At 39.4% G+C, this 16466-nt stretch overlaps 1 protein-coding gene across 1 annotated transcript in view; it reads right to left on the reverse strand.

Annotated features, from left to right (window-relative positions):
* atosa (atos homolog A) overlaps nucleotides 1–16466 on the reverse strand; it is a 33919-nt gene that overhangs the window by 10856 nt on the left and 6597 nt on the right. The gene's annotated exons all lie outside the window — the stretch shown is intronic.

Raw genomic sequence — 16466 nt, forward strand, 5'->3', positions numbered from 1 at the left:
AAATCAGCTGGAAAAAAGTATCAATTAAAAAAACAAAAACAAAATGTAATGTACCCACGGCAGAAAGCCACCTGTTCTGCCTGTTCAGTGTTGCATGCTTGAAAATGGCCATTTAACTTGGGCTGGAAAGACTTGCTTAGAGAAGGGGTGTGGGGGCAAAGCAGTGAATGACACAAGTTTTCCAGTTTGGCCACTTCAAAGGAATATATTTAGATCATCCATGTCAGCTGAGTTGTTGGGTGAAGCCACACTGATTGTTTCTTCTCTATGTGGCGTGCACATAAACATCAGCCGCACTGACGATGACATCATTAATATTCATTGGAAAAACATTTGCAAACAAAAGATCAACCAGTTACACGAGGAAATCACTCAAGAGAAATCATAGTGCATGCTCCACCAGTTTGGCCAGGGGCTGTGGGTGGGGCTGGCACGAGAGAGCAGGACCTTTAACGGCGCTATTCCCCTCTGACTAACAGCTATACAAGAGCACAAAGGAGAACTAGATGTCACAGTAAAATTACAGCTTATGCTAAGTATTTGATTTCATTAAATGTATTTGATTCTCAACTACAAAAAGGTGCAGCTGGGTCAGTAAGATGATAGTCAACTAGCTCGCGTGTCTCCTGCCACAACAAAATTAAACAAATCCTGCTGTTTGTGTTATAAATGAGCTTAGACCTTAAGGAGGGTATTTTTAGCAAACAGCTGAAGAGCCTGTCTTAGTTCTCCATCTCCTGCTCTTCTCCAGAGAAAACTCCCAGAATCCCGCAGGAGGTCAGCTGATGCACAGCAGCACAAAGAATCACAGCTTTCTTTCTTCTGACTCACAGGAGTTGCCTGTACATATAACCTCTGCAGGTCTAAATAAGTGAGCCAGCAGCAAACCAAACTCAAGTCAAATTTAGGTGAAAACACTGCTCTCACTCTCTCTCTCTTCTTTGAAACTATGACTGTGCTGGTCCTCACAAGAACACAAGTACAGAAGCACATAAACACACCCTGTCCTCCTCCCACCACAGCGGGGCTGGGTAGAATAGAGTCCCTCTCAGCTGGCTATGCAGAAGTGTGAGCTATGAGCTGCTGCTGTATATATGTGTGAGTGCATGCATATCATAGCCAGCCAGTCGCACACATTCCACTCAGGGAACTCCTCCTACATGCCTTTGAGCTGGTGCTGCACGTGGAGAGAGACGCAGTCCAATACAAAACATGAGGAGGGAGGGAGGGGAAGAGGGGGTCTGTTAGCCAGCTGTAGGCTGAATAAAAGCAGGGTAAAGGAGATGGAGAGGGAGGCTATATTCACAGACAATCTCCTTTTCTTTATGGGCTGAATCAGAACTGTGTGAACAAAGGGAGTAGGAGACCAACAGTGAGCTAGAACAAGAGAGAAGAGACAGGAGCAACGGGGTAATGTATGACAAAGGTCAGCATTCAAGGACACCGTCTCTCGTATTTACATGAGGGCTGGTTGGACACACTGGGTATGGTGGGTTCTGGCTGGCTGATTTCCAACCAAGGTTTGATGTTCCCAGTTGGTCAAAGAGGCTCCTGGTACTACTGGGATCTGGGCTAAAGGTGACACTCGGGAACAAAATGAAGCATGGGCTGATGAATTGGTGTGGGGGGGGGAACAGCGCTTAAGTGAGCAGAGGGAAAAAACAGCCTCTGAGAAATGGTTTGCTAACCCCCAAAAGCAGACACACACACACACACACACACACACACAGAGACACAACTTGAATCAAAGTTAGGAGATAATCAAGATACAGAATAAGACAAAGGAGGCTAAGGCGAAGAAAACCTTTGGACAGATGAAGTGTTCAGAAAGAATCCCATTTGTGTCCGATTTCTGCTACTTGAAATGATTAAAAGCAGAACAAAAGTCATAGTAAGGCATTTTTCTCATCTTGCTGGTACAGAGACTGATCCTTCTACATGGGAAAAACTCTCACCCAGAAAGCTCAACTCAATGACTGATGGAAGTAATGCAGTATTTTAAGAAAAATAATTATTTTCAACCCTCTCCTGTTTCTGGAGAAACAGGTTGGTATATTTTCCCTTCTCACATGTAGCATGTGGCAGGAAAAAGCCCTGCTCTCTGCACCGTGAATGTTTTAAAGGCATTCACACTACAGAAAATACACAGTGTGTTTTAAGGGTCCAGCATCATTGGGTGGTGACCTGAGACCAAGTTTTCCAGACTTAAGTCTACATGTTGTAGCTGTGTACTGTCAACAATGGGCAGTGTCAAGATTATGTGAAACAGCAGGTCTGTAGTCTACTTCTGCTTGTGATGCGCTGTTGTTGGTCCTTTAGCTTAGCCCCTGCTGTGGAGAAGACCAAATTAGATCTTCATAGATAAACAAATAATGTATTTGAAGTGAAAACAAGTGTAAAAAAACAAAACAAAAACAAAACAAAACCCCCAAACAATGAAAACTGTACAGTGCAGCCTATTTCAGTGCTTTTCACATCTACCTTCTTCGTGTTTAATGGTTTCATAACTCCTTCCTTTTCTTGGAAAACTTGGCTGTCTTTCCCTTTACTTATCAAACCAACTTTTTAAACTATCAGAAATGCCAGACTATGTGCTGGCTTTTTGCACTACAGCACACAAGCATGTCTGTGTAGGTTGTATACTCGAAATCCTACGCAAAAGACATAAATGATGCACAATAAATTTTGCTTACAGCGAGGGAGCTGTCTGAGTAGTTTGTGGAAGAGGCTGTGCACATAATACACAAGAGTTGGCAGGTTAAAGACTGGGCAGTGTCTGATCATTGCATTAATCCAAATTCCATTTATAAAATCTGAATAATTAGTTTGACTGAATAGTATTATTGTTGTGGACAACGAAGGCAGCAGAGCTTCAACATCTAGTTGACTAGCTCTCACACGCACATGTGACCTTTAGAAACCTGAAAACTTCAGGGCTTTTTTTTTTTCATATATCGTTTTAAGCTAATAAATATATATTAAAATTATTTCCTAAAGCTAGAGGCATGTAACAATGTTTTAAATCATACCTACAAATAGTTAATGTCACTTTAAAATTTATGTAACAGTTGTTTACTTGTCATTAAGCCTACAAGTTCAACGTTCAATCCTGCCTTTTCCTTCCCCTCATCTTCCGTTTACCCACTGGACCATGACTGATTAATTCCTGCCTCTCCATCTTTTCAAACGGGCAGTTTTGTCTCTCATTAGCTGATATGTTTGTATGCATACACTTTAAATTAATGTTTGTCTGAGATACATTATTCCTTTCTTCCTTCAATTTGTTTTTGGGTCATCTATGTGTGTAAATTATGTTCTTCAGTTTACATTAGACCTCTTAAATTGTTTGAAAGAAGTACCATAAGCAACTACTAACAGTGCTTGAGAAATGCAAACAGAAAACAATTGTGTTTAGGTCCAGTGACACTTCACTGATAAATGCTGCACTAAGCAAACCCAAACAGTAATACATGTACACATGATGGAAAATGTTATTTTCCTCTTTTCCATGTGCATGTGATCTCTCATCTGTCTCCTGATCGTGTGTGATGTGAATTATGTAACAGGTCGGATTAAGATTCGGGCGTCTTATTATTAGACCTATGACCGCCTGCCACCAAGAGCAGCCTGAATCCGCCTACAGATCGCCTGGTTCAGCACACACACACATGCACACAATCACATACACACCTCTCAGCTGTGTCCATCTCCTCGAGCCAAAAGATCAGTATAGAGTCATGTGGGATGGAAAAAGGCCTCCAGGACAAGAGCATAGGGGTCATTCTCGATAGCCAACATTGTCGTCACAGTAAAGTGCCTTAGCAACCTGTTCAGTGTGCCTTTTTTTTGTTGCATGTGTTTCAACAGATTCTTACACTTGTTTCTGTCTTTATAAATTATACAATGTAAATGCATTTAGTCTAGTAGAGCATTTACACTGTGTACCCAGTAGCTTTTTAAAAACACAAACAGATGGCATGAAAGAGGGAGCGAAAGACAGAATGTAAGAGACACACATTTAGATAAGATGACCCATTAATCCGCGCACCATGGCCACACAATCACTGCATAGTTGTGCCTCTTTCTCTGCTCTCTACACATACAAACATTCAAACACATACACTCACAGCTAATTAGAATGCTGAGTAAGTACCCATATGTCCACCATTCTCATCCTCCTCTGTACGGCCATTACTTTACCCGGTTTGTGCCTCTTCCAGAGTAGCATGGTTAAAAGAGACCTGCGATATATAAACAGTTACAATGGTGTTTTTTTTTTAATAAATTAGGTCAGCATATGCTTTTAACAGTCAATTCAAATCATTCAGGCTTTGTTCTGTATGATGTTAATCAGAAGGGCTATCCCTAACATAGTCATCTCAGGTACACAGCTCCACCTTTGAGCACAGAAGCCCCACCCATCCCACTGTTTAAGCCTTCCAACTATGAGGGGCAGCCAATCAGAAGAAAGATGGGTTAAAAGAAGAAGCAAGCAAAACAGTTCGTTTTAGACAGAGGATTAAATAACTAAGCTAGATTTGTATTATTTTGATTTGTGAAATATGCAAAGCTCTGTTTTCTTTAACTAATAATTATTTTCATTACTGACCAATGAACAATTTTTTCTAGAATCCAGTTTTAATGAAATGCCAGAAAAACAGTTCCCACACCAAAGAGGCATCTTCAAAAATCTGATGCACAGAAGTTTGGTTTACTCTCTCTATTTTGCGTTTGTGTTTAAAAGAAAAACAAAAAAACCCAGCAACAACTAACTAAAATATTCGCTGCATTACCAAAAGTGAGATGGAGGTAACTGGAGACAAAAGCTGGTTCAAGATCAGTCACAGATCAAAGTTACAGTGGGAATTCAACAATGCAGAGTTCACCTACCTAAAGCTGGGGTACTGATTATCAAGGAAAGGATATATCTCACTCAAAAAAGAGGGGGGATAACATACTGCGGGGCAGCAGCCAGAGCTCACAAAGAGAAAGACAGAAGGTCTGTAGAGATACTGAAGGAGACAGATGACTGAAGGGGAAAGCGGAAACCTACACAGTTAGTTCAAAGGGGAGACAGGAAGTCATTTTAACCATGTTTTCAGTTAACTGTCTGTCAAGTGAATTTCATTCAAATGTTTGAACCTTGGAAAAAATTTCTTAAAAATAAAGCAAATTATGTGACATTTATCTCAGCAGAGTTCCTCTCAAAGAATACTCACAGGGACAGAAAAGAATAAATAAAAGACTCTGGAGATGAAGCAGCTCTTATAGATGAGAACAGCACATCAACACATTTCAACATATACCCTATGCACTGTGAGAGTCCAATTTTTACAGTGGGGATTTCCTTAATTTTATTTTAATTAATTAATTAAATTAAGTGAGTGTAACACTTATTTTGCAATATAGGGAAAAAACAAACAAAAAACCAGAAACCCCCCCCCCAAACATGATTCAACATTTACATAACAACAAAGATCTATCAGTGGGTGTTCCACTTGCCTTTGTATAAAACATCCACGTCTAATATTAGAATAAACTTAGAAGCAAGAGAAAAAGGAACAGTAAACACACACTTGCTTTGTTTAAGAGCACAAGTATGCTGTAAAAATAATAAATATCTCATAGTAATAATTGATTTTCATCCACACAAGATACTACAGCTCTGACTGCTCTTACAGGCTGAGACAATTTTCTCAAGATGAATATGCAATAAAACTCTGAACAAAGATCTGTACAAGTGGACCCATTTCTGGAGACAAATCAAGGAAACAAAGACACAAGTGGGTATTTGCAACTTACAAAAGTTCAAATGCCCAGTCTTAGTCCTGATGTTTAAAATCTTTTGAGGTTTTAAATTGATAAGTGTAAGACATTTGATTTTTTTGGGTCTGCAGACTTCAGATAACCAGCCAGCCGGGAGGCACTGCATTAAAGCAATTTCCAGGCAGCTTCAGTGCAGCAGCAGTCTGCTGGGCTCACTGAGGTGTGTCAGCTTAACACACAATGATATCTAACTCCTTCTGAATGGAGCCAAACATTGAAGGTTCAGTCTTTCCTATCGCAAAATTTCTTATTATGATTGGGTACAGCAGTGGATGTCCTTGATTCTTGAACATGTCAAAGTAAAGGGTTTTTGGGGTTTTTTTGGCTGCACTTACACCTCTTAGTCATCACTGCAGGAAATATAAATTAAAAATGTGATGCAGTAATGAGCTCACCTTCAATCATGCATGGACTGGACACAGCAGATAGTGCCAAAAGCTCAAGGGCTGCAATATATACGCAGTTGTATTTTTAAGCCAAAGCTTTTCTCAGAAAAACTAAACTTCTATCATGTACAGTATGCATTACTGAAAGGATTAAAATAAAACAAAACATTGGTTTCGTGTCACATGACTTTTAACTGTGCATCAGTAGAGGAAAAATAAATAAATAAACACAAATCGAACACTCGTTTCTGTTTCACTCATAAAATACGAGTGAGAATCTACTGTGCTGAATGCAGTTTCATTGAAATGAGAGATTAAAAAAAGCAGCATACATCACATCTTCTTTGTCATCTTTGCAAGAGCAATCAACACCAACAACCAAAGGAAGCAGCACCACAACATGTGACATTATGCACTACTGGTGCACAGCATAACCTTCATCTAACAAAGCACCATCATTGCTTCTCAACAAACCCAACAATGCTCAAAAGACATTACAAAATGCAAATTTTCATTATCTGGACACAACTGTCCTCTGGATTTTGAATGGTAAAAAACACCAAGGCTCTCTTTTTAAATCAAGAATTTTGCAGTCCCGATAGAGATATAAAGACACACTCACAGCTGCATTTTTACAAGACAGTTCTTCTATGCTAAATGCCTTTACTGCAGCCCCCAGTGTGATAAATATAGACACAACTTGGTAAGCACTCCTTTTCTGTTTTTTTCTCACTCTTATTTCAAAGTGAAGGTTCCCACAACCAACTATTTGATGACTTTGTAATGGTGTCTGCTATGAAAACCCATATTAGAAACTGCTAAAGTAGAGAGTGCCTGAAGTCATGTGCTATTAAAAGATAAGAATAATCATCAGTATTTCAAAAGTGTGAGAAAAGTTCTAACAGCCACAAGTTACTTGTTAAAATGCTGACATCCATGCAGTTCTCTGTTCCTTTTGATTTCTACATATTATAACTGTTATGCTGAGCTAACTCTGTACAAGTATCACAGTACAGACAACTTTGTGGACTATTTCTACAGGGACTCCCATGAAGTCCACCACAAAGCTATGCTTATGCAAGCAGCCTGATGTCCACTGTGCAACTACCTCAAAAAAAATGAAGGCATGCTTCTCAGCCTTAAAGTATACAAATGCACTGGTGGCAAAGCAGGTGGCAGTTTTGAAATGTCAGCAGCTCTTGCGAATGCATTTCTACCACTATGGGAATTGTTCACAAGGCTGCCCCCCCCCCTTTTGTTCCATAATTCTGCAATGTGACTGATTATATTTGGAGACCAGGTGGTTTTTACAAGACCAAATTAATTATATCTATTTCGCTTTACATCTGAAGGATCACGACTATCTGTCCCGAAATCTAATATAAAAAAACAAAAAAGAACCTTCAGTATTCTTCCCAAACAAGTAGTCACAAAGCAAGTGTCTGTTTTTGTAGTCAGCTCCGACTTTTCATTACATGAGTTATGAAGCTCTCATGTTAGAAACGTCAATGTTGTCTTAGAGTTAGATGATCTCCACAATGTGAACGACCAACTGTCTCCAAGTAAAGGAATAATTCATGTATGAGTTAGAAAATGAGAACAAAGCACTGAACACAACTGTCATGGCATACAGATGTTCCACTTTAAAGCTTTGTAAGAGATTAAGAGGGACCTACTAGTTTATGCCAAAAGAAAACTGACACAAGCTGAACAGGCAACAAATTGCAAAGGGAGATCCAGAGATCCTCTGTGAACGAGGCCTTTCTGTATTCTCAAACTCCCAAGGATTTGGAAAAACTGCCTTAGGTCTTAATATTGTTTGACCAATATGCAATACTTCCAAACTATAATATATATATATATATATATGAACAACAATGTTGTTTCTCCATTTCACAGCAATAACACAAGTTTCTGTGCGTTAAAAATAACTACATTAGAAAAGTATAGTGAATATCACAGCTAGAAATGAGCTGGGTATCAAGATGTAGGTAAAAAGGAGACCTTTCATATAATATAGGCTGTTTGGACCAGGCACTTATTCCACATGGTGATGTCACCCTTGCACTTTTTTTTTTAAAGGTTTTCTCCAGTAAACTGTCAGAAAACTCATCAAAAATCCACAGTATCAATGACTGTTTCTATTCCTCTGCATTAAAGACATTATATTGGTGAAGTGTTGCGAAACTATGATATATCCTGTAATGCTGATGCGTGAATTTGGTTATAAAAAAAAAAAATACTTGTGCTGAACAAAAACAGGAGTTTGGATTTAAAACAGTTTTGGTTGACCCAAATACTTTGACACTTTGTTGCCAGTCAACACAACACAGTCAAAAAGTACTACCACTAAATCCCAACGAGCCCATGAAACAAAATAATAACCTTTAATTTTAGTTACTGTAGATCAAAAACTTTATCACTTTTTGACTGGGACAGCATATTGGTTTACAGCTTTCATCTAAAATTACCATTACTCACACTGGGACAGTAACACACAACCACAGGACCGGGTTACAAGTTAAAGCCAAAAAACAAAAACAAAAAAAGTCAAACATCTGGATAGAGGGAACAGTCTTGTATAACTTCACAAGCTGGTCCAAAAAACCACCCCCATGCCATGTACCACATATCACGAGCTAACAAGAAGCTTAGAGTATCACCAAAAACTGTAACATCGTGGGAAATTCTAAGGAAACAACACTGTGATGCGCATGGTTTCAGACAACTGAATTAACAACAGATGACAAAATTTTTAAAGAGGTTCACCAGTGAAAAATAAGAAGCTTTACTACATCTATTTCTCAACATCTGCCAGTTTTAAAAGTGCTCCCGAACACAGTGCACCCATGTAAGAAATCTAAAAGCTTCAATCTTGCTAAATTTCCTGTAAAAGAAGAACCAGCAATAACCACACAGGCTCTGTAGCAATAAATAACCTCCGCTTTTCTTATTAAAAACAAACAAAAACAACTTCCAACACAAACGGAAGAAAAACAGATATGGTCTTAGTCATTTTCCTCCTGGCTGACTGACCTGGGAATGGAAGAAGACTGTGATCAATGATCATAACTGCTGACCAGGGAAGAAAGGTGGGTGGGACACGTGTTACCAAGGCAACAGGAAAATTGTGTTAAAGATTCCCGTCACGGTGATTGAAGAGTGTCTCTGTGTAGCAATGATCTGCGCCAATATGTGTCTTCGCAAGTGACAGTTAACGCTTCAGCTGTGCTCTGTAAGGGTGCAGTGAGGTGCTCTATGCCACGGCCTTGCTTTGCACATTATGAGTTTCTGTTATGACAGTTAAGCTGTTTATGTGATCATGCTCGCTTTGTGAGTGCTGAGCCCTCTCTAGGTCGCTGTGCATGTTATCCTCAGCGTTTATGGTACTCTAATGTGAATCGCTATACAGACAGAGCTTTTACTCTCCATCTCTGCGGTAAAACAGCAGAGGACTGTTGCTTTGCTTAACTTCACTTGTAATAAACAGGGTCAGCTGTGTTTCCATAGCGTTTTAAAACATGAATCACACATCACTGCCAGCTCACCTTTCCTGCTTTTGTCTGCCTTGTGTTACAAGATTACAAAACACTGGAAGTGGTGAAGTCTGCCAAGAAACCGGCATGTTTTTGCCAGCGGCTGTAAATAATGGTAAAGATCTCTCATAAAGAAAGAACTCCAGCTTCAATTTTAAAAACAAAACAAATCACAGTTGTTTTAGTTTTTTACTAACAGAGTGAGAGACCCTGGTATTTTAAATTTCATCAATAAGCTGGCTGCCAATGTATCTCACCACTAAACCTTGGACTCTGTTGACAACTACTAGTTTTACAAAGACTATATTGGGATTTTCCTCTGCCTTTCTGAAAACGCTCCCACTTTCCTTTAAACTATGGACTCTGTAATGTGTGTGTGTGTGTGTGTCCCTCTCCCACTAACAACACAAAGGGGCAGATTCACATGAGACATAGCAACAAGTTCTCATTGGCTAAGGGACTTTAGTCCCACTACAGCTGAGGAGAACCCTTCTTTGTGAACTCAGCTTTTATTCTCCAACTGCCAACAGACAAATGACACACAGACACACAAACACATGCACAACCCAGACTGGCACCCCACCTTGTCCTCTCTATCACACCCATTATTGTCAGACATAAAACAAGAGCTGTTGTTTAGTAGCTGAGTAACATACTACTGATGTTACATGATAAACAACCTCTGAGCTCATGGGGAAAAAAAAAAAATCACCATTGTGAAGCTTAACTGGACTCCGAAGGACTAAACAAACAAACCTAATCTGAGCTGAGGTGCAAAAGGTTAACTTCAGGCTTTTTTATTTTATAAAAGAGCTATAAAGAGCTATGCATCTTGTCTAAACTGCTACTATTCGACTTTACTACTTTACATATCCTCATCTCCATGTCCAACTTACAGGTGGATATTTCTCATTTGGCTAATGAGAACAAAACTGTATGTCACCGAGTTCAAAACCAAGAAAACTTCTGTTCATACACACAAATCTGTTCAGCTTTCTTACAGTATTAGGTCAATACTGGATGATGAAAGAACCAGTAACAATGGCAGGTTATTGTGGTTAGGTAACTGCAATTGATGGAGTGTAATGAGTCTGCAGGATTTCACTGAACCTCCACAGTAATTAACGCAGCTATAACTATACCGACTGGCAAATTCAGCTTCTACAGCCTTTCTGAACTGTAAATCTGCACACTCTTGGCTAGCCAGTGAATACAAATGTGTAAATTCAAATCCTGTACAGACATCCAGGGTTAAAAATGAGATGCAGTATGTTCCCTTCATCTTTGACAACCATAGCAACTGAAGTCCTTAAGTAAGGTACTTAAACCCCTTATTATTCAAATGAGTTGCTTGGCAGCTAACTGTATAAGACTGGTTACACTGGGCAGCTTCCTGGTGTAAATGCAGCAGAATGAACAACAGTTAAGCAGAATGAAAAGTACAGTAAAATTTCATGAGATTTAACAAAAGACAGGCATTTGTGACATTTAGTAATAATAATTAATCACCTCTTCCTGGAGGTCTCCAAATCCCCCCCGATTTCACCTGAAATATCCATAACAGTATCTTTAAAGGTCCGGTGTACCCTTCCACGGTGCCCTTTTTGACCTCAACTCTCTGCAGTATCCTGTTTGACCTTATTTGCACACACTGGAGCTGTGAGGCACAAAGCCTCTGTTATTCAAGCAAGAGTGGTTCTTTTCAACCTCACTGTCTAACTAATATCTGTTATCTAACCTGAACTGGAGTGGAGTAAGTACAGCAATAGTGGACAAGGTGGGCAGTGGTCAAAGTGAGAATTGCTAAGCTCCAGTGGGGCCAACAGTTAAGTAGACCTCTCTAACGTAGCCTTTAAATGTACACTATAGAGTCTACTTTACATCTACTCGGATTCTTATCTTGCATTACTTCCCGAACACTACAAACACGCAGCCTGATAGTATACTAGATGTGCTGGAATGAAGATGAAAACATTATCATTTTTATGATAAATTTAAAATACAAAACAAAATCCTGGTAATTTTTACGGTTATATTCACTCCACATAAGACCACTATTAAATTTCAGCAAGCTGAATGCTGGCAGTGACAGGACACTAGGGCAGTGGGACAACCCAGCCTCTCTCTGTAATCAGAGCTACCCTGTCTAACGCAAATGCACAGGCCTTTGACCCCTCCTGTGCTGCTAGTGTCAATTTCTAGAAAGGGGAGTCTGAATTAAGCAACCCGAGCAGTGTAGCTCCAAAGGCTGTGTAAAAAGTGGGCCAGACTGATTTGGTTGGAGACTGGAAATAGCTGCTGTGGACAAAGAATCAAAAGGCTAAAGCTGACACAGTTGCTTTAAACCTTTGCCTTACTGCTGGCAGGGTTATACAGAATGATTAATCTGGTAGGAAAGGGCAAGGTTACAGCTCCTGACAGCAAATTTCAACAGCATTCATTAAAAGCATATACCTATATGAAAAAAAAAAATCTAACGACTAAAGCCTGTCGAGCAAAGGTGAAAAGAACAATAACGCAGTTGAGCAGGAAAGAGTGACTGTCAGCTGGTTTGCTGGGAGGATGAAGCAATGTTTGGAGTGATAAGGAATCACCTGACTCATTAGATAGCCTGGTTGTTGGCCTGAAAGAACTGAGATGAGACAATAGAGTTAAGGAGAGGGGGTAGTTGTGATGAGTTTCAAATTAACTCAACCTAACACTGTGGTTAATAAACAATGTGCTTAACGCCTCCACAAAGAGCCCCGAAGGTGTTCTCCATTAACAGACACCGGGAGTCTGTGTGTTTGTGTATGTGTACCCATTATTTCATTACTCTAAAAGAAGAGGTCACATGAGAGAGAAGAACCCAATTAAATTTACAAAAGAAAGAAAAAAAAGTTGCATCTAATAATTTGATAAGTCGACAGAATCACAGTCACAGAAAACAATGCATTTATTTTATTTTATTTATTTGTATTTTGTGTCTTAATAGTGTCATCTGACATTTCATTTCTGAGTCACCTACTTTGGTCTTTTAGTAATTGACCACAACAGCACACAGTGAGCATGGGAACAGAGAAGCCGGTGAGGTGTGTGAACTTGATTAAAGTGGTGCTTATGTAAGACTCTTTGCAACCAAAGATATGTGGTGTCTGGTAACAGAAATTAAACCCTTCAAGAGGATTCAACAGCCTTCTGATTCACTCTGGACTGTTGAGGCTATATTAAACATCAACCAGTCGAAAAACAAAACAAAACAAAAATGATGGCAACTGACAGTAGAGGTTTTGATTTTATAAACACTGGTTAGAGAATGGAATATTTATACTGCTATAAGATTTGGATTGGATCTTAGCTGGATCAGGTATTGGTGACGACGTGTTGGGCTGAACTATTCAGTGCTCTGTGTTGTTTTGTGTTTACTTTGCAATGTGGCAGCAGGAGCTATCAGGAGAACTAACAGCATAGCAGTTTGGAGGCATTTCACTTGTATTTTTGCATATTTTTTTAACTTACTACTACTAGTTCTACTAATTTTCATTTCCACTTGTTATGTTTGGTCTGAGAGAAGTTACATAAAGTAGAGGCAAGAAGGACACTGGATCACTGCAGCTCATGCTGGGATTCGATTAAACATTATTTCACATAAGATGTTTCCCATCATTTCCACGTTTTGTACAGTGTTAGAAGCCTAATCAGACTGCGTTAATCAATTATGCGAATATCACCCTTTTTTCCCCCACTGCATTTATCATGGACCTGCTGTCATTTATTATTTTACTTACAAATAAATACATTCTCTGAACAAACTTTGAAATCTGTTCATTCCTCATTTTATTTCATTAACCCCTTAGCAGTCCAATTAGTCCCCTAAACCATCCAATGTACCGTGGGCGGTACGTCCGACTGCTAACAGGTTAAGATAAAACAGCGCTGTTGAGGTTGATCCTGATTTTGCCTTAAAACATATAAAAGATTCCCTGTCTCTTACAATGAGGAAAACAGCTATCAAATGCAATACTGGCGTTGGATTGTGAGCAGACACCCAAGCCCCAGGTTTGCACTGTATCACAAATGGGAATTATCTTGACCAGCACACCTTTAAATGAAACACAGTCGAGAAAATGTTTTTATATGCAATGCCTGGAATACGAACAATGTAATTTACACACAGAAGCTCTCATAAAGATAAAATTTAGATTTGGACTCATTGGCCACTCTTGACTTTCTGGTCATATCAGCATGAAATGCAAATTTAATTTGCATTTGCTTTATGACACAGTCACTCTGACTGCCAGTCAATAGGATGACTTTTTCCTGAACTCCCTGCATTATTACACATACAAATATTTGCATAATGCCTTCTTTGAGAAGCCTGTAAAGATACATGGTACACTGTCAGGTATTTAGTTCTTGTGTATAAAATAGTAAGTCAAGGTAGCCCTATTTCTGTCAATATGTTTTTTCTCTCAATATTATCAGCAGATAGTGGAGGTGGGGGTGTTAAATGCTGAGGTCTATATATGATATGATACAGAGGAGTGGAGAGAAAATGGGGAGGAGAGAAAAGGGAGATAGGAGAAGTAAAAGAAAACCAGTGGAGCAAGGAAGTCAGAAAGAAAAGTAATTGCCAGGAGGTTTTCCCTCCTCTCAGACCTGGCAGAAGAGTGATAATCACACATCCCTTAACATACTGTCTCCAAACACCGCTGAGATTAACAAGAAGCTGTCATTTTGGTTTCTCAGTTCCAGAAATAACTCAGAAACCAATGAATGGATACTCTAAATATTTCTAACAAGCATGAGTGCCTTGTATTTTTGTGCTTTTCAAGCTAACAGGGCTCATCCCGCAGAGCTTATAGTGTAACAGCGAGGTTGTTATGTCACATCAGGGATTAAAACTTGAAGTGGAAGGAAGGATGCACCACCCAGATTTGATTTTTCATGGAGATTAAGTTCCTATACATAGAAACATGGTTTGTTTACTGCATTAATGCTGTTTAGCTTGTCTCCATCAATTCAAAAGCTTATACTAAAGGGTAAATTTAGATTTTAGTGAATTCATCTAGTTTTTTTTTTTTTTTTTTTTAAACCCTAAAAGTATAAAAGGGGGACAAACTAAACAGATCAGTAATCAGTGACAGATAGAACTAAAAACAAAGAAACTAAATGCACAGAGACAAAGACATCACCACCATCACCACAACACCACCCCCACCAAGAAAAATCACCAGGCCCAGATGGCTCTTCCTGTTCCTGCAGAGCTGGCTGCTGGTTGGCTATGAGGAGCCACAGGGGCGGGAGGATGTGACGAACAAACAAGCAATGACATCACTCACTGGCAGTAGAAATATGACCCATGCTGCTACTTACTGCTTCAGCCAGTCCAGGGCCAATTGTGGACTCTGTATTTTTGATTGTCCAAAAAGTGTGTTAACAGTGCGGGTTAACAAAGTGGCTGGGCTAAGTGTTCCTGCTTTTATGTCTGCGTGAGGATAAAGCTCTTTAAAGTAGTAATCTTAAACTTCACGTCTATATATGCACACACAGAATGTACATACAAGGTAAGAGCACACTTGCATTTAAGTCGAGATAAAGGTTTGGTGTTCTTAATAAAATGCTCAAGCATTATGTAAGAGCATTACTGGTCTGGGAGGAGTGGGTGCCCAATCCCATACGACCGCTAGGCTAGGCTACTTACAGTGAAACCTGTCACAACAGCATTGATTTAGGCTGATTACACCAGGGGCCAGGATAGTAACTCACAGCTGAATGGTATTCGTTGCGAAAGGCAGCTCTAAAGCTGGGTGTACAATGGGCAGTCCAATATCCATGTTCATTGCAGCTGGGTCAGCAAATGGCTGTTTTGTTGTATTGAAAAGGCAATATGGAAAAGCACTTAGAAGATAAAATTAATTCCAGCTGCAAGACTTTGACAGAAGAAATATCCCCAGGTTAAAAACCAAACAAACAAAAAAAAAAAAAAAAACAGACAAAGAGAACAAACATTCCTTAAAATAAAAAAAACAATAAAGTAGTTTTGTATTGAATATATTCATATTTTTAGTTTTTAGGTGCCTTACAATCAGGAGGGATAATGCATAAATGGCCAGATTTTTTTTTTTACTTTACTATATAAAGTGAGATGACTATTGCTGTGATTCAGTGCTATACAAATAAAACTGAATTTGATTTAATGAAATTAAATGGTTAATCGTTTTATTAAACCCTTTGAATTAAAGCCAGACATCTACACTTCTCCACACAATCTCATCATAATTGCTTTATTTCAAATCTATTGTGATGGTGTTTAGAGAAATAAAATTGCAGAAACTCTGTCCAAATAACTTTGGACTTCACTGAAGCTAAAACATGTTGAGAACAGAAGCTCGGTAGATAAATGAGTAAATAAATTAAAAAAGACAATGATGGCTCCAACTGTGTGAGAGGAGTAAAACAGAAGAGAGCACCTGTTGTGTCAGCCTCCTGCTGTGGAGGTAAATCACAGCTGAGGAGGATGCAAAGACAGCACGAGACTAGACAGGTGCTATACGGGACAACAGTGCATGTCGCTCGGCGTTATCTAGGTCTCTCATCAGTGAGAGTGTAGACGCTGATCTGCTGGCAAGTGTTGGGGACATCTCGACGCAGCTGTAATCTGGCTGAACGTATGGCAGAAGGCAGGCAGTGGTATGAGCCTGGAGGGTGGGGGAAGGTGGACTTGTACTCGACTCCT

Source organism: Pundamilia nyererei, unplaced genomic scaffold, assembly GCF_000239375.1.
Source record: "Pundamilia nyererei isolate P.nyererei 1_Seehausen unplaced genomic scaffold, PunNye1.0 scaffold00233, whole genome shotgun sequence".
NCBI classification, from domain to species: Eukaryota; Metazoa; Chordata; class Actinopteri; order Cichliformes; family Cichlidae; genus Pundamilia; species Pundamilia nyererei.